This window comes from Leptinotarsa decemlineata, unplaced genomic scaffold, assembly GCF_025532065.1.
Source record: "Leptinotarsa decemlineata unplaced genomic scaffold, Ldec_3_MD MMD2_P_RNA_scaffold_5, whole genome shotgun sequence".
NCBI classification, from domain to species: Eukaryota; Metazoa; Arthropoda; class Insecta; order Coleoptera; family Chrysomelidae; genus Leptinotarsa; species Leptinotarsa decemlineata.
In genome coordinates, this window is record NW_027412532.1 from 18,598,993 (window position 1) to 18,617,705 (window position 18,713).

The 18,713-nt window shown below is 37.6% G+C and overlaps 1 protein-coding gene across 2 annotated transcripts in view; it reads left to right on the plus strand.

The window, feature by feature from the left end:
- LOC111502660 (uncharacterized) overlaps window positions 1-18,713 on the plus strand; it is a 63,713-nt gene that overhangs the window by 15,686 nt on the left and 29,314 nt on the right. The window lies entirely within an intron of this gene.

Below are 18,713 nucleotides of genomic sequence, written 5' to 3' on the forward strand. Positions count from 1 at the left end.
ATGACTGGACTGATTCCACCGAGAGATGACTATTTTATAGGTCGTTGAAATACTTTCACTTTCTCTACTTTCCATTTTCCGCTTCACTGATTCCGTGAGAGATGACCGTTTTGGCGGGAGTTGGTCATTTTTCGTTTGATGATGGGTTTCCATATGCTTCGTATATCTACGCTGGCCTGGCTGAATACGTTGTTGGACAACATGTATGCGGCTTCCTTTAATTTTCTCCTGAACCAATGTTCCTCTCTGTGCAGGATCTCAGCTTGGGACCACTCGATGTTGTGTTGATGGGTCCAAACATGGTCTGCTATTCCTGATTTGCTGGTTTCTCCTCGCTGTGTGTGCTTCTTGTGCTCGGCAATGCGAACATTCAATGGCCTCTTAGTTTCACCAATATAGGATTTTCCGCACTCACAGGGTATCCGGTAAATGCAATTCTTGGAATCGCAGTCCGCGTTTGGGGCCTGGTTTTCGTGAGGCTGCTACGGATAGTGTTACCGGATCTGGCTATTGGCCTCATCAGCGCGGTGCAGCCAATTGCAAAGGTGGACAACAACTGGTTACCAAAAATGAAAAAAAACATCACATATGCACGGTGTCACCAACAGGAGCCAACCGCACATTTGTGGTTTCAATTAGAAGATCCAGCATTCCCAGGTTGGCTCCTGTTGGTGACACCGTGCATATGTGATGTTTTTTTTTTCATTTTTGGTAACCAGTTGTTGTCCACCTTTGCAATTGGCTGCACCGCGCTGATGAGGCCAATAGCCAGAAACACGTGTCCGTGATATTTTTGAATTGGCAGTTTAACATAAAAAAATATCATTCAGTTACCTCAATGTCATACTACCTGTATATTGTTTCATATTTACTAATTGGATTGCAATGCATTGAGTCACTGTTGTATCGTTTGAAAATGGATAAGAACTTTCTGTGAGATCACACTGTAATATAATCCGTCGAGAGGATGCGTCAGACTTTTCTTTGTCTTTGAGTCATAAGTTAGCACTAGTTGGAAACTCATGGCGTTTCTTATTAACATAAGGTTTATCTTAATTGGTAGATAATTTCAATTCTAAATACAAGTTTGTTCTAGTCTATCTACTGTAAACGAATGAATAATCGTTCAATTACAAAAGATAGCTGGTTTTAATGCAAACGTTGCATGCTGAACTTGAAGATATTGTGTATATATGTAATATGATTTGTTACCCCAACTCTTTACTTTAATGTCTGATTAGCCGAACATAGAGGTACTCTTATTGAAGATGTGTAATTCCATAAATTAACAAACCACACACACACATATACACATTTTTATTAAAGAGATATACTGAATCCCACTAGTGCTATCTCGAAAATGGTAAGATCTACAAGGTCAGTTAAAGTTGACACAAGTTTCCTATTTTGGGGTACTAGAATCTTTTTACAGATAGAGAATATCCGTGGTTGTTTTTGAATTATTCGCAAAAACTACCACCTCCATTTCGAATGATATAAAAAAATGCAGAGGAACTTTCAATACTGTTTCATATTTGTTATTATCTGATATAAAGCAATTTGCAATGCGATGTTTCGTTCATTAAATTTCAACATGAGCTCCATTTTTTAAATACGGTTTTTTTATCTATTTTTGAAACCACTGTAATGGCAAATTTATCCATGTATTACAATAGTTGATTTTGAAACTTCCAACTTTTCCAAAAACATGTCAGGATATCGTTTTTGGTTTCTTCATTTAAAATAACTTCAAAATTTTCATTTTCGATTAAGGCAACTGTCAACTTCGATACAGTACGATTTCTAATTCAAAATGTACTTATGGAAAAACTCATGGCTTTCCACTCGCATCATTTTAAAGAAATTATAAAACTTTCGAAGGAGATTTTACATGTACTAGTTTTAATTAATTTTATCTAACAGTCAGGTAAATCTGATAAATAAAATATTATTTTAACTATAGATTATACTATTACTATATTTTATACTATACTAGGTATTAGTCCACTATCGTTATTCATAATATTATTATGTTTACTTATTTCTACACCTTCATAGGCATCTAGATGCTTGTTGTTGTTAACTGGTCTAACTAACCTCAATGAACTAACTTCTATGGAATGGTTTTGTTGCAAAATATGATGGGCGAATGCTGATTTTTCTAATCTTCCATGTTTTAGGTGTGCTCAAGAAGGCAAAAATCAGATTAAACAGATTATTGAATAATCCACAACATTTATTGTTCTCAAAGGTGTCCCGTGGCTGTTCTCATTTTAGACGCAGGAATGATTTATAACGAATTAGGAAGGTTATTACTGAATGGGTTTCATCTCGGTAACACAATTGTGGTCACCTAGTTCACTGTCGAAAACCAAGTCAAATCCATCGGCCGCTTGGGTAGCTGTCTTAAAATGAGATGTTCTGATCCCTGCTTTTTTATAGTCATGTACCAAGTAGCGGAGACGATCCCAAGTCCTGATAACTGTATACTCTCCAGTCGAAACATTTCTGTTAAGTGAACATTCCAAAGCCAATTTACACGGTTTCTCATTTATCGAGTAAGGTACAACCTTTGAACGAACGATTTCGGATGCAAATTTTTATGAAGGTGCATTTTGTTACTGCTCCTATCGAGTCCATTTCACTATTACTCGTACAAACGAGTAGCTTGCAATCAGAATGACAAGAATATTTGTATCAACAACTTTGTCCTTTCCTGGCAGTTCCAATGACAAGATCTGTCAGAGTTGGTTCTGAGACTTCTGTATCTGTAGAGTAGGGAGGGTGAGTGTAAGCACTTAGGCCACATGTGATCCATGTGGCAGGACAACTCCCAAGGAGTTGTCCTCCTAGGTCATCGTCCATCCTTCCTTTCCAGGAAGGTGGACAGGTCACTGGGAGACATCTCCTTTATATCGGCAGGTGTAGGCCAAGACTCGCTGAACACACACTCTCTTATTGACGATAGCTCCGACAGCTCCTGATCACACATCCTGCATAAAGGTGTGTCCGCTAGCCCCATATTATGGAGGTATTTCCTAAGTTGACAGTGGCCAGTCAGAAATCCTACTGTTAAGCGTAGATTTTCCTGGTCATCGCCAGATATTTCTTCGGTGCCAGCTTCTCAGGGTCGCCCAGGGTGATTCTGGCAACATTGCATCCTTTAATTCCACTCCATCTCTTTAGGGATTGAGTATGGATGTAACATTTGGCTACTTCCACAATTGTCGAAGTCATCAGGCCGTAGGTGCCACTTGGTCCTAAAATTCTTAGTCCAGTCGCTTCCTTGGCTAAAGAGTCGGCCATGCGATCACCTTTACACCTGTCGTGCTCTTTAACCCACCTCAGAATAATATCATCATCTACCGAGGCTTTGGGTAAATCTTGGTGACACTCTAGTACTAGCCCTGAAGTAACCCGTTGTCAGTCCAAGGCTAATAGGGCTTGTCTGCTGTCAGTGCAGATTGTTATGTTTTTGTCAGAAATTCCTTTCCTGGTTATTTCTTTTGTGGCAATTGAGATACCAGCCAGTTCTGTTTGGACCACGTTGGTATTTTTTCCCATTCCACACTTAATTTTTAGGCTTTGTGATCTGGAGTACACTCCACATCGTGAGTCTTCATTGGTTTTTGAGCCGTCTGTATATATGCGTATTGCATTTGTAGCATCTAACTCTGTGTTCTGTTTTATCTGTATTTTGTAGGGTTTATTAAACACAAAACTGGGTTCAATTGTATCACTGGTTGCCTACAGCAGAGAATTATAATACTTGATGCGTTCCTCACTGGAGATTATTTCTTGTGGGCAGCGTCGTTCCAGCTCAAGTTGGTAAATGCTTCTTCAACTTCCAGATGGTATAGGAATGCTTCCCTCTACGAGCTGCATACCCTCACTGCAGTTTCCACTAGTATTTCTGGGCCCTACGGATAATGTCAATAGTGACATACAGAAGAGGAGTGGGCTGAGAGGGCGTATCTAGAATGGATTTGAAATTATCACGGTTTTATTGGAAAAAAATTAGTGATGTAAATAATGTACTAAAAACTTAAAAATAATTCGGAAAGTTCTAGGTAGTAGTCATCACACCACTCTCCTCGGCAATCTACGGTATTGATGGAATAAAAAAATAATAAAATCGTTGGGCGTACTGTTTAAATATTTACTCAGATTACGATTTATTATTTTTTATCTGATCAATACCGTAGATTTATGAGGAGAGTAATGTGATGACTTCTACCTAGGACCTTCCGAATTATTTTTCAGTTTTTATTATATTATCTACATCATTATTATCTTTTTTTTTCAATAAAACTGTTTAACCTAATGCCACACAGTTCTCGGCACGATACAAAATCTTGACTTGGGTGGGAGATCCAAGCTTGTATCCCGATTCTGAGTCGACAAAGGTCTTTATATAGATTATAGATTATATTGGATTAGCATCTTTTTCAAAGTGTACTACTATTCTACTAGTCAACCCCGTCATTTGATACCCATATTGAGGTAGTTGTGAAAAAATATGTAATCTGCTATTTTGTTGCTGCGGTCATATTGGATTTACAATGATAAATAATTTATCAAATTGTATTGTAATCAAAACTAAATGTATTTACCAAATATCAGATTAATCTGTCAACAGGAAGAGGGTCAAACTTCAATTACAAACACTTCAAGCTAAATAAAACCGTTTAAAAACATTATCAACATTATCAATTTGATAACTATACTGTAAATTTGAGTATAGTTTATATTTCATTTACTCACTGAATGATCTTTAAATACTTATTATTATTTTGTTGTGGCGTTACTTGGCAATTGATAATACTCAATATTAGTGTCATAGTGTCGGCCATTGCGATTTGTTATATAAAACTATATTATGTACGGTAAAAAATTAGTTAGATAAAAATCAAACTGTGTTTGTCTGACTGAACCATTCAGTAGCGAAAATTGACATTGTCTTCATAATTTTCACACGGAACGTGTAAACATTAGGATAGAAAGTAGGAAGAAACTTTCACAAATATATAATTTCAAAATAATTGTGTTAATTTTTTCATTAACTTCATTGTTTCTTTTCATTTGAAGAATAATTCTCATGTACTCATTCAGTTCACTTAAAGCATATTAACCCTCATTTCGTCATTTCCCCTAGTTGATGTGCCTAGAATTAATTTTAATTGTTTTGGTATTTTCATTCAGTCTGAGTAGTCGCAGATGTTACGGCATATTGTTGTTGACGATTATGTGGCCTATGCCACGTTGAGCACAGGCTTTTTTCATGTTAAAATACAATTGAATTAAGTGTCGTCATTATGGCTGATATAACAATAGATATAATATCTGACTTTTTTGAGGAAAGATTGCACGTGCGTCATCAATGAAATACGTGATAAAGCACTCTATATAGCATTCTTTTCTTGTAGAAGTGAAAAAGGAAGACAAAACAGTTAACAATGTTTTGATATTATTCCATAATTTCTTAAATTTTGAGACCAATTGATTAAATGATTGACGTATTACAGTTTATATTGTACCGTAGGAAAAAACATTTCTACTCTTAAAATTCTTTTAAACTAAACAAATATCTCTTGAAACAAGTAACACTTCATTGTGAGATATTTTCGCAGAGAGTTTACAAAAACGCAACAAGTGTTTATTTATCCAATAGCTTCTACAAGCGGTTTCATACTAGGTTTTCAATTGCGTATGAAAACTCTTGAGGAAGCTTCTGTATAGCGAAACACGTGTTGCGGTTTTGTAAACTGTCCAGTGAAAATCTCACAATGAACTGTTACTTGAATACGATCGATCGATCGAATACGTTTATTTGTCTATTAATATTGGTAGGATAGTTTCACACGTGTTTTATGTGGGACCTGCTATAGGTTAGTGCCTCTAAAGGGGCTGTGTGAATTTACAAATAGAAGAAAAATATTTTTTTATGTGTAGCTTAATCTAGGTTAGTGGTTATTGTGTTATTGCTGCTGGGAGATTATGTTTGGTTTTGGTGGGTACAATGCTTCTATTCTGCGTTGGTCGGATTAGCGGGTCTTCTTTATTCCTTGGGCATTGCTGTTCTTGTATGTGTCTTTAGTTGGGTTGTTGCGAGTGGTCCCGGTAGAGTTGCAGGTGGTTCGTTAGTTGGTTCGGTTTCGGGATAGGTAGAACTATTTCTTTCTGGTCTTTTCTGGCAATGGGCTGTCCTTTACCTGTTCGATAGCGATAGTCAAGGATATCTTGGAACCCCTCTAGGATATCCTCCAGGGCTCCTAGGAGCGTGGCTGTGTGAAATGGGAGTTTTCTTCTTGGAATTCATCTTGGGTCTTCAAGGGGTGGCTAGCGGTTGCGGTTGTGTTGCTTTTTTAAGGACAAAACACAAGCACTAGAGGAAAATCCTTAAGACACTTTCAGAGCGGTGCCCGTGCGAAAGTAGCGATTCACTTTGAATTTGAATCGCTTGAGATTAAATCCATTCGGAAAAACGTTCTCAGGAAGTTTATTCCACATAAACGCAGTTCTCTAGATGAAAGAGTTCTTAAACAGTGAAGTGTGTACCGAGTTGAACCCAAAATGATGAGCACCCATAGTCCGTCGCGTATTTCTGATATGTACCGCTCTTGGGGGAATCAAATGTGCCAAGTCACTTGAACACTTCCCGTGAACGGGAACTATAGTATCTATAGAAGAGAGACAAATCTCCAACCTATCTTCGATGTTCCAGGCTATCAAGGTTGCACGTGATGTTCACGTCTCCAATCAGGCGGATGGCTCTTTCCTGGATTTTCAGCAACTTCAGGGTATGTTTGGGGGCAGAGCTTCATACATGAGAACAATACTTCAAAGAAGGTCTGATCTGAGTTTAATAAAGCATCAAAAGTTGTTGAGGTGTGTATAGTTTTCTGGTTCGGAACAGTCTTCCAAGCTTTTGAGAAGCAACCTAAGCAATTTCAGCGACATAATTGTTCCAAGATATATTGGTGTCCATTTTTAATCCCCAACAAACTTATCGAAGCAGAAAGCGGAATTGTCTGACCTGACATCATTATATCCGGTTCGAAGACATTTAATTTTTTTTGGGAAAACCGATGCCTGGGTTTTTGTGGCATTGACTTGAACCTGATTACTTTCACCCCAATTCGAACTCACTTCTAGATCCTCATTAAGATATGCAACCTCTTGCTGCCGGTGAAGATGTGCCTCCGTAGCCGATGCCCTGTAATCCAAATGGAATGACGAGACAAGTGTGCTGTCGTCAGCAAAGCAATATATTGGATTCTTGGTTTTTTCCAATAAGTCGTTGATATACTTTCAGGGCACGTTCTTTAAGGAAGCTGGAGAGCCATACACAGAAATGATCCGATAAGCCATAGCATCGAAGTTTGGCCAGCAAACCCTCATGCCATACACAGTCAAAGGCCTTAGAAATATCAAGCACAACAGCTCTTGATTCTCCATTTTTCTTGATTGCGTTATTCCAAATATGGGTGACATACGATTGCTGATGACTATGCTGGTGACTGCTTCTGATTGTTTTGGTGATGTATCTGCCTTGGAGTTCCTGGAATTTCAAATTCATAGGGGTTAGTTTTACGGTGTTATATAGTTCGTTGGAAAGGAATCGGTATGGAAGGTTGTGTATGTTTCCTACTATTCCCCTATCTGTAGTTAGTAAGTCTCAGGGGGATTGGCTTTATAGTCCATGATCTGTCTTATATATGTTGTAGGTGTGTAATAACGTTTAGTTGTCGCATCTTCCAAGCTTGCCCCACAAGGCTTCTAGGAGGTTTGCTTCTTCCCTGACTCTGTTCAGGGTGTCTCGCTAAACAAACAATTGTTTTCACAACCAATCAAACTGTGGACATTTCAACTTCGAATTGGGAATGTTTCGGTCTAATATTCCGTATACTGTATAGCCAGATAACGAAGTTGATAACTGAAATATAAAAATAAATATTTTTACAGAATTATCAAATTGGCCTTTTCATATTATTTAACCAACTTTGTTTATTTCCGAGATAATAATATGGGATCAGCTACAAATATAGTCTATGAAACAGATGTCATTCTTGCAACGTGATTTTTGTATTTTCAAATTATGGGATAGTACGCATTTTGTACCACCAGTCGGTAAAATTCGTCTATAAGAATGAATGTTGAAATTATAATTTCCAAACGTTGAAAACAAATTATGTAAGGTTGGATAATAATGTTGGGGTATGTAAGCAAGCAAAGGAATTATATAGTGATAACGTAGAATCCCATACTCTTGTCTCTTATCATCCTCCGTGATAAATTAGACTCAGATTATTTTTTTCACTTGAACTATTCCGAAAAATTTTCAAGTTCTTTAGCTTCATTCTTAGAATTAACCACTATAGATTCTTGCACCTACATCTTCATATATATCGTCAAGCTCCGCTAGTATTTTTTATGTCAACAACTCAATCTTGACATTTTTCTACTTAAAAATGTGTGGAATCGTGGATCGTGACTATCATTGTTTTACCAATAAAAAACGTCAATTGTCAATCCCCACAAAATTTTGGTTATCTTGGCTCACTATTTCTATATCAGTAACTTCAACTCGAACGTTGAAATAAATGTCTAAAAACTTCCATTTTCAAGAAATAATCACCTCATAAAACTTCCACACTGTCGAAATATTACGTAGTTTGGTTTACAAAAATACAATGCTATATAAAATGGTACATTTTTTAGACCACCGGTTTTTAACAGCTTCGAAAAAGGTCGTGTACCATCAAAGTTCGAAGAGTTAATTTCTAAAAAAACAATGTACTCTAGTATTATTTAGAGTGGTGTAAATATCTCCTTTAAGTAGCTGCCACTGAAACAAGTAACGATTAGGTATTCACAGACAAGCCAAGGACACATGACACGAGTAATTTCGAATGCTGAATATTTTTTTTTCGGGAAAAACATACCTTCAACTATTGTTTCGAAATTCACAATAACTGGAGCATAAACATTCTTGCTTGGACGATAAAGATGGATGCAACGTATCCGGTCATGTAGATCGCAATATCCTACCAAAGTAAGTCACCACGGCGATAATAAAAGGAATGACAATGGTTTCATTATTCATTAGCGTATCAAGGGAATTCGATACGTTCTCTTGATGAATCTAGATACATTTTTATGTTTTTCCGACTGGCATCAGTTTTTGAAAAATTTCAAATTTTACGTATAACACCTATTGGTGGCATTCCTAAACTTGTTGATAGCCGTACAAATTTGGCAACATCGTATTCATTCTACTCGTTTATGTCAATTTTGAATAATGCCAACAGAATCAATGAAAAAGTGCCGTTAAATTCATGAACGGTTGTGTTAATGTTGTTTGCTGGAAAAGGTACAATTGTGAAGAAATCAGACGTTTTGTATGGAAAGTAAATGGAAGTGGCAAGTGAAAGAAGGTTTGCAACATATGCACGAGAAAATAAGGTGTCATTTCACGAGTTTTCATTACCAGAAGTTCCTGAAATAGTCGATTTTTTGACTTTTGAGTGACCGTATCTATGAAAGTAGACTGAATCGTCAAATTTTGACTTCAAGTTTATGGTCAACTGGCAAAAATAAGTCAGCCTATAATTAAATTAACTAAAAAATTTGTGCTAGCGGAAAACAGGACATGTTTGGGTTACTTACTTTGTTTTTTGGATAGACAGAGTTCAGTACCCTGATATTGTTATTCATTTCTTTTGTTATTTTTTCATCACGTTGTTTCTTATCTGTTGTTTTTGTCCATCTGCATTCTACTTCTTATTCATTTCATAATTATTTCATTTAAAATTCTGTTTCTGTTTGAAATCTGTTTGAAATCTTTTCCGTTAACCAGCTGTCGCACCCCTACGAACGACAACTCTCAGAAATCGAAACTTGTGCGAGTTAAGGACTAACGAGGCCTTACCATTTAACGTGTGATTCCTAACACGGGTTGGACAAAAGCAAGTGAAAATCAAGTTTTTTGTAGTAGTCTGTATTGAATTATTAAGTTGACATTTTATGGGCTACCAATATTGGTTTATGTTATATATCAATAAAAAAAATCCAAAGGCTTGTATCTCATCGGTAGAGAATTCTATCTGTAAACCGTATGTGAAAAACTGATTGGAACTTCCATAATTTTTCCCGAGAGCACATGTAGCTAATCAACCCTTTATCCTCAATGTTACACCACTGTTTTGCACAGTTATCATGACACAATAAACGTAGTGATAAGACTAAACTACAAAAAAGAAGCGCGTTGACCCGAGCAAACTTGTTATTAGCATATTTATGTTTACTACTTTTCTGGTTAAACGTCGTTATCAATGCCCCATTGTCATGAAAAGTTTACTGTCTGTTTACAGCAATTAAGACGCCACCATTAAAAGGCGGAATTGGGTGAACCGATGATAAATTTGGAATATACGGGTGTTATTAAGGAAATGTCGGAAGTCGGCCCTGTTTGGCTTATGGGGGACGATATGTTGCCCGTATAACAACACCTACCAGAAAAAATATATTAGAAGCTTTGCGAAATTTCACATTTCCGCAAACTATAATAATTTGAAAAAAGTATCTCTGATAAATTACTGAGCACAGTCTAATGTGAAACGTTCACTATTGTTTAATTTTTGCAAGAAAAAAAAATTGGCAACTTTTCTCACTGACTAATGGACAGTCCATTGATGAGACTAACAGTGAATGACCCATCACAAATTTTCAATTCATACTATCTGCAACTTTTACTAACATCCTGCTTGCAATCTTCCTGCACAATTTTACAGAATAACTACTTATGACCTATAATAGCATATTTCATATGCAGCAATTGAAAATATGTAATTTTACTTATTCACTTTTAGCGCCATACAGTACATATCACAACATCTAATTGAACAGCGTGTTATAAAAAAATAACTGAATTTGAAAAACTGTTCAAAAAATAAGGTAAATATTCAAATTTACCGGGCTACGTAAATTCGATTAGCAAGTTTTTCCTTTTTCTTTTGTTGGTACGCTCATCTTGAACATATGTTCACACTTTCAGCTGTTTAACATGTTCATTTTTTTGGTGAGAGGCATAAAAGTTAGAAGTGTTTTGGCGTATTCGGGGATGTTCTGCTATCGAAATAAGTGAATCAAATAATTTGCATCAAATTTTGAGTAGAAAATTGAAGCAAGTACTCAAAATCACTTTAAACGTTGACAGTGACATACGGTGATTGTACTCTGAGTCGGAAAAATGTTTACGAGTGGTTAGGTTAGGTCCAAAATGAGTGGGTCTATTCGACCCTCCACCGCAACCCGCCAAGGTTTATTGTGGCTCACACCTATTCTCACTCGGCCAAACAAACCCAGCTTCTTAACGAAGCCGTTTAGTTTGTATGGTGAGTGGTCTTGCAGGTCAGATGGTAAGAGTACGGCTCTGCCGAACTCTAAATACCTGATTCGTCCCCCAGCGGGGCAGGCACAAACTATATGCTCTGTTAATGAGGTAGTCGGATAGTCAAGTTGCAAGATTCCCACCTTGATACCCACGACAACCTTCACATATGAGGGTTTTTGCACGTCAGCTACACCTGATGATGCCTTAGATTCAGCCGTGCAGGGCTTTTTTGCCTCTGGTTTTGGTGAAACCTCACTTGAGCGCAAACGTTTGCTAACCTGCTCATGGGGGGTTTGTTCCCCCACCTGAGACAGATTCTGCGTACGCCGCAGCTCTCGCTCCTGAACTAAATTTACAGGGAGGTCAGTTGGAGTCGTAAACTCGACATCCATCTCCTGTGTAGACTCGTTCCTGAACTAGATTTACAGAGAGGTCCGTTGGAGTCGTAAACTCGACATCCATCTCCTCTGTAGACTTGCTTCTGAACTAAATTTACAGGGAGATCCGTTGGAGTCGTAACCTCGACATCCATCTCCTCTGGAGACTCGCTCCTGATTTAGATATACAGGGCTGTCCGTTGGAGTCGTAAACTCGACACCTATCTCCTCTGTAGACTCGCTCCTGAACTAAATTTACAGGGAGGTCCGTTGGAGTCGTAAACTCGACATCCATCTCCTCTGTACACTCGCCTCTGATCTAAGTTTACAGGGAGGTCAGTTGGAGTCGTAAGCTCGACATCCATCTCCTCTATAGACTCAGCGTCAGAAAGAATTTTTAAGTTTACTCTGTCCATAAAAGTCCCACGAGTAGCATCACCTTGTCACGCATTACCGTGACAAGGTGATGCTACGACGAGAGGACGCCCGGTATCTCGAAGGTTCCGTAGAGACAGCTGATAGACTGTCATTCATCCTCTCGGCACGGATACACACATCTTAGGATTAAGCCATCGTTGGCATTCCATTCAGTAAGGGAATAATGACAACGGTTGCCTTGACGCCCCAGCACATCAACAATCGATGAAAATGTTGAGAAAGTGAAGAAATTTGTTATGGAGAATAATCTAATCACTATCAGAGAAATTGATGAGGATGTCAGCATATCGGTTGGCTTGAGCCATGCAATTTTTTCGGAAATATTGAGCATGAAGGGTGTAGCAGCAAAGTTCGTTTCAAAATTGCTGCCTCAGCCAACATATTTACCAGATTTGCCCCCCTGCGACTTTCTCCCCATCTCAAGATTGAAGATACCCACGAGACACCGTTTTGCAACGATTGAGGAGATAAAAACCGAATCGCCGAGAAGCTCAAAGATACACTCTCCGGCACAATTAAACGATCACCTATATTACTCTTCGCCCTGTATGTTTTATGTTACCTATGGCTTATTAATTGTTTTGTTTTTTGTGAAGTGGGTGCTCTAGCACTTATACCATTATTTCGTCTTCTAAATTTGTATCACCGACGGGTTTTTGGAATTTAGTCGTTGTTTGACATTGTTGTAGTTGGGTTACTGTGTTATCATTTTCTGTTCTGTTTTGCTTTAGGGTGCAAGTATTGTTTAATTTGTGTTTCCTGATTGTTCGTGACTATAAAAAATGCCACTTAATGCAACTGATGTAGCTAGGGCAGTGGCTTTGGCTGATGCTGGATACAGCCAACGTCACATAGCTCATACTCTCGGTGTACCTCGAACTGCGGTATGGGATGCGATCAGAGAATTTCGGGAGACAGGTTCATACACCCGCAGGCCAGGTCAAGGCCGACATCGATGCACTTCTACTCGAGATGACCGCTTCGTCGTCAGCACCGTGTTAAGGCCGGGACACACCTGACAAACACCCTTCAGATCCGACTCCCATCATACAGTCTGACGAGTGTCTGATAGGGAAATGGTACTTTAGTCTGAATAGAGTAGTTCACATCGTCCCCGCTCCCGCCCGACTCCGATCCTGCGTTCGATCATGATTCGATAGTGCAGCCTATTTGTTCTCCAGCTGCGGTTTTTTTCAAATTGAATTTAAAAAATGTCATTAAAACCGGAGGAGTTTATTGAACAAGTCAGAAAATATCCAGTTCTATATGGCCAGACTGAAGAGTTGTACCGCTGTTCTCTATGAGAGCTCTCCGATTTTCCTCATCTTCTTCTTCCAAACAGAGTGCCTTAATGACTAAATCGCAGTTGCTAAAATTCTTGCTTAGAGAACCTTCCTAGATATTGTTTGAATCGACACTGGCAAGAGTGGCACCGATCCGCTTTTGGGGCAAAATCAAACCGGAGTCGGATCGGAGAGGTGTATGAAGAAGTGTGTCCCGGCCTTTGAAAAATCGCTTCAGCACCGCTACTGAAGTGCGTATACGTCTTTTTGAGGTGAGAAATGTCCGGGTGAGTGAGCGTACCGTTAGAAGAAGACTGGAAGAAAGAACTCTAAGGGCTTTTCGTACTCTAGAGCTAGACTTGCTTTTGCACGAGAATATGTTGACTGGACAGTGAAAGAATGGAAGGACGTATCGTTCTCAGACGAGAGCAGAGTGGCCTTAAGAGGTCCAGATAGACGTCAGCGTGTCTTCAGGCGCCAAGGTTTGCTCCGTGCGTTATAACAGAAACAGTGGGCTACCAGGAAGGTCCCTTAATGGTTTCGGGAGGTATCTCTTACGAGGCTCGTACTGATCTTGTCGTGTTTGATAAAGGCAATGTGAATGCTCATAAATACGTGGAAGAGGTTCTTCAAGATCACGTCGTAACTTTTGCACCGTTCATTGCTGACAACTTTCGATGCACGGTGCCATACCGCAAGATTCGTCACCGAGTACCTTAATGAGGTCTGGATTCAAGTTTTACCATGGCCGGCACGCCGTCCCGATCTGAACCCGATAGAGCACATTTGGGACAACCCCGAAAAGACCCTGGGAGAACTCAAGACGGCTGTGGTAGAGGAGTGGTACAATATCCCCCAATTGGATATTTAGAATATCGTGGATGGGTTACCAAACCGATTCCAAGAAGTCATAAGGGCTAGAGGCGGCAATACCCGTTATTAATTTAATTTTTTTTAAAGAAACGCCACTTTTGTCACAATTGAGTTTGTAAAATTTTCATTACCTAAATTTTTGTAAAGAATCCGTTAAGAAACGATGTTTATTGAACATTTCTGTGTCTTTTACCTTGAGGGTAATTTACAACTTGCTCTCTCATAAAAAGTGATATACATTTGTGGGCGCCTTATTGTGCCTGTGAGTGTATATCAAAAAGTGCATATCAGGACTGCTTCAAGCATTGGAAAAAAACGCTGGCACATGTGTTTTATATCTGAGGGGGACTACTTTGAAGGGGACAAAAGTTCACCTTATTTTTTGAACAGTATAGTTTAGATTCCGTTTCAGGTTGGAATATCAAGAAATGAAATGGCAGACAATGTAGCTAGAGGCGCATATTCTGATCCCGTAGCCAGAAACAATCAGAAAATACCCCGGTGTGTTTTTGAAGCGAGCGTTAAAGAGAACATTAACCTAAATTTTATAGCCTTCAATTCGGGTTGGATCAAGAGTAGGAGATAAAATTAATCCATTCAATAATGCACATCTGTCATAAAAAACTTATCTACCGACATCTTCTCATTGGAGAAGAAGCTGAGAAATGTGAAACTTGTCAAGGTCAAATTCACAGTAAAACATGTTCTCTAGGACATACGTTAAATACATTTAAGAATAACAGTCGGTCGGCCTGTCAAAGATACTAAGTATTAAATAACCTGAATAAAAAAATATATTTTTTTATGAATTTCTGAAAGTGATTCAAATTAAAAGGTATTTGAATCTAATACACAGTTTTATCAATAGTGTACCACCGATATTAAATGAATATGGTCGAGGCGGTTTCTTTTTTAATGAAAAAATCTGTTCTATAGGCTGTTACGTCAGGATAACAATTGATGAATACATTTGCCCCTCATACGTGAATTGAATTGTTATGGGTATGGATCATACAAACTAGTTTAACAGGCCCAAAAACAAGATTGTGTCAAGGCTAACATTACTTCTTTGACTGCTGATCTTTATGAATAATAGTAGCCATAATATCGTATGGTTATATCGTACTTTTATTGATTTTTAAATCAGGAAAGGAATTTGGTTTGACAAATGATATGTTTTGTAATAGTTGAAGACTTTGTGTCAATGTCAAATTCTTCCTTTTCCTTCTCGTACTCGGCACGTTGGAGATGGTTTTCTTTAAAAATATTCACACTCTGTACAAATGTTTGCTTATTGTGATGTTCAAATTCATGTCCACTCAGAGTGGATTTTGCTAAAGTTGTTATACCTTAAGACAGCAGGATCTTCTTAACTTGACGAGTAAGTAATTCTACAATATTAAAAGAATTTAAAGTTTTAAAGTACTTCCATGCAGGTATTGCACTGATGATGGCGTAACAGACGAAAGCGCTTTGCAATTTAAAAATAATTTTTTTTTACACGAAATACGATTCCTTTCTTGATTCATCAGTCACGTGTATGCAGTTGTAACAACACCTTTATTGATTTTGCCTCTGATGAATTCATACTTGATACATTTCAGTGATCATTCTTCAATCGAGAAATGCAAGTAGAGTTGAGCACGACCTTGCCAAAGTCATATTCGATTAACGGAATATTTATTTTTCAATAAACTGATGGATGTATTCATTACTACATGACAATTGAAACTTCTTATGTTTTTATACCACTTGTATTTGTAACTAACGTTACTGTAGTTTCGTACTACAAGGACATTTAAACAAATACAATAAATTCGTACAATTAAATTCAACTTTGTTTCACAACTACACTGCCTATACAACTCAAAAACTGTAAGTGAACTTCTGACTAATTATCAAATGTCTATCGCCTTATTAGCTCAGTTAGTACCGCACTTTCAACTAGACTTACTCATCTGCCTGTTGGTAGTGTTTATGTATGCTAATGCGTGCCTCTGGAAGCCGATACGAATTTTCTCTAAGCGACGCGACACCTAGAACAATCGAGAAATGCAAGTAGAGTTGAGCACGACCTTGCCAAAGTCATATTCGATTAACGAAGACCAGCGGCGGCGTTTTTTTTTTTCATGTGGGAATTCACAATAGAGTAATAAAAAGTCTCCTCCTGAAACTATATTTTTGTTAGATCCAGCCCATAAATTCATTGAGTTCGTTTGAAGTATGTGATTTTTCGGAATCACTGTGCCACTTATCAAACATAATGTGTTTGATAAGTGGCACAGATTTTAAGGTCAAATGCAATTATGATTTCGAAAGTATATTTTAATATTTTTTCAGTCTCTATATTTTTAGAAAAGGAAGTGTATGCCTTTCTTACAAAATAAAATACTATCAACCCTTGTATTGCAAATATCTGTTTCTTTCCAGTTACACAAAAGGCCATTACGAACTGCAAGACGTAAAAACTCTTTCGATTGAATGAAATGATACGCGTTTCAATTATTTTTTAATAGACCACTTGCGCAGCCTATAAAAACGCAGTTATTACTTTATCATCATTCAAATCTAGGTCAAATTCATTATAATCGAGTAATTAATGGGAAAGCTAGGTGCGCGAATAACGAAAGCTAACTCAATTTCAGTTCATATTGCATAGTTGAGACATTTAAAAATGGGTATACGTAACAATTACGGCAACGTAAACGTTGTAAAATCTGGCGTGAGTTATGTAGGTACTTGCACTGAATCATAAATGCATTGCTGCATTTGTATTCAGGGTGGATACACATAACAGAAGAAAGTCTTTGTCTCGTGGCCGATGATTCATTCTTACCAAATCTTCACATTTTTTTAAACAAATATTTGCTTTGCAAATAGATGCAGGAGTGGACTTTGAAAAACATGAACATTGCTTTTTGCTCTATTTATTACTTAGGAAATGTTTTTACCCTAAAATCACTCCGCAGTAATCATCAAAAATTGTATTTATCAATACCACCCAACAGAACACCCAACAGAACAAGCTGCCCAGAGTGGCTTGCAAATCGCAATTTGAGGTATGAAAATCTAGAATTCTAGCACACCAAAACAGTATATGCGAGTATCTATTCGGTTTTCCATAGGATGAACAACATACAGATAATATATGTTTCTTCAAGTTACATTTTTAAGCATAAGATTTCAAATATGAATGCTAAAAGGTAGTGGCCGCGGATGTGAACCCTGGTAGACACCTTATGTAACTTTAGCTATATCAGATTTGCAATTTATCAATACAACATACTGATAACGCTCATACTGCATACGTACTGTTATTATTAGATTGACTGGTGCCTCAGCTATACTTGTTTTCTTATAATAGTTAGTTAGTTTGGTGCATGTTTGGCAATACAGTCGATCATCACCTGTTAAAAGTTCCATTTTCAGATGATTTAACAATAAGCTTTGCACGGACTGGTTATTAGTCATATTAGGAAACGCTAGTTAAAGTTCCAGAAAATCACATACGTTTTTGCTACCTCTCGAACATTTTCTACAAAGTAAACAAGTGAAGATTTTTTCAGCAAAAGATCTACAAACACAAGACGAGTGGTCAGGAGTATTGATTCCGTTATTTTTTTTGCTCACGAAGAGTATTCAACAAGAATCCCAAGAATACAGAACAATCCTCTTGTTGTCCTAACGAGTATCTAGTGGACTTTAAAGACTCCAGGAAATCGGTTGGATGGAAAGATGATACATTCTTGCGAAACTGCAGCTGCATGAACAATTGTTTGAGTTTGGTGAATAAGTAGGAAACATTATAATTACGTATCTGTCAAAAACATTGATGTTGACTGCGCTTCTCAAAAGAATCGATTTATGTTTTTTTTAATCGGTTTAACGGATATAGCGCGTTTAATCGAATGTTTTATTTAAAGAGCATCAAATTTAATCGGATAGCCCAGTAAACACTTGAGTCTATGATAGTTTGATAAAATTCTACGACCGTAAATAGACAGATTTTATCTCAAATTATTACACACGAAAGATGTTGTTTGGAAACATTTTTATAAATTATGGGATTGCATGCATTTTGATCGACTGAACTTCTACGAGGGAAATATATTATTTTCGGAAAATAGAACCGACAGGAGCACCGAACAAAAGTTAAATTTAATCGGTTAAATATACAGGGTGTCCCTGGACTTCTTCTTTTCCTCTCGGGAATGTATAGATGGGGTCAAAATATCACTAGTACTTCATATAACTTTTTTTCCTAAAAGTCTTCGTAACCAAGTTACGGGCCCTCGAAGTTACAAAATGAAAAATGTTTTTCTTTGATAACTTTTCAAGTGAATATTC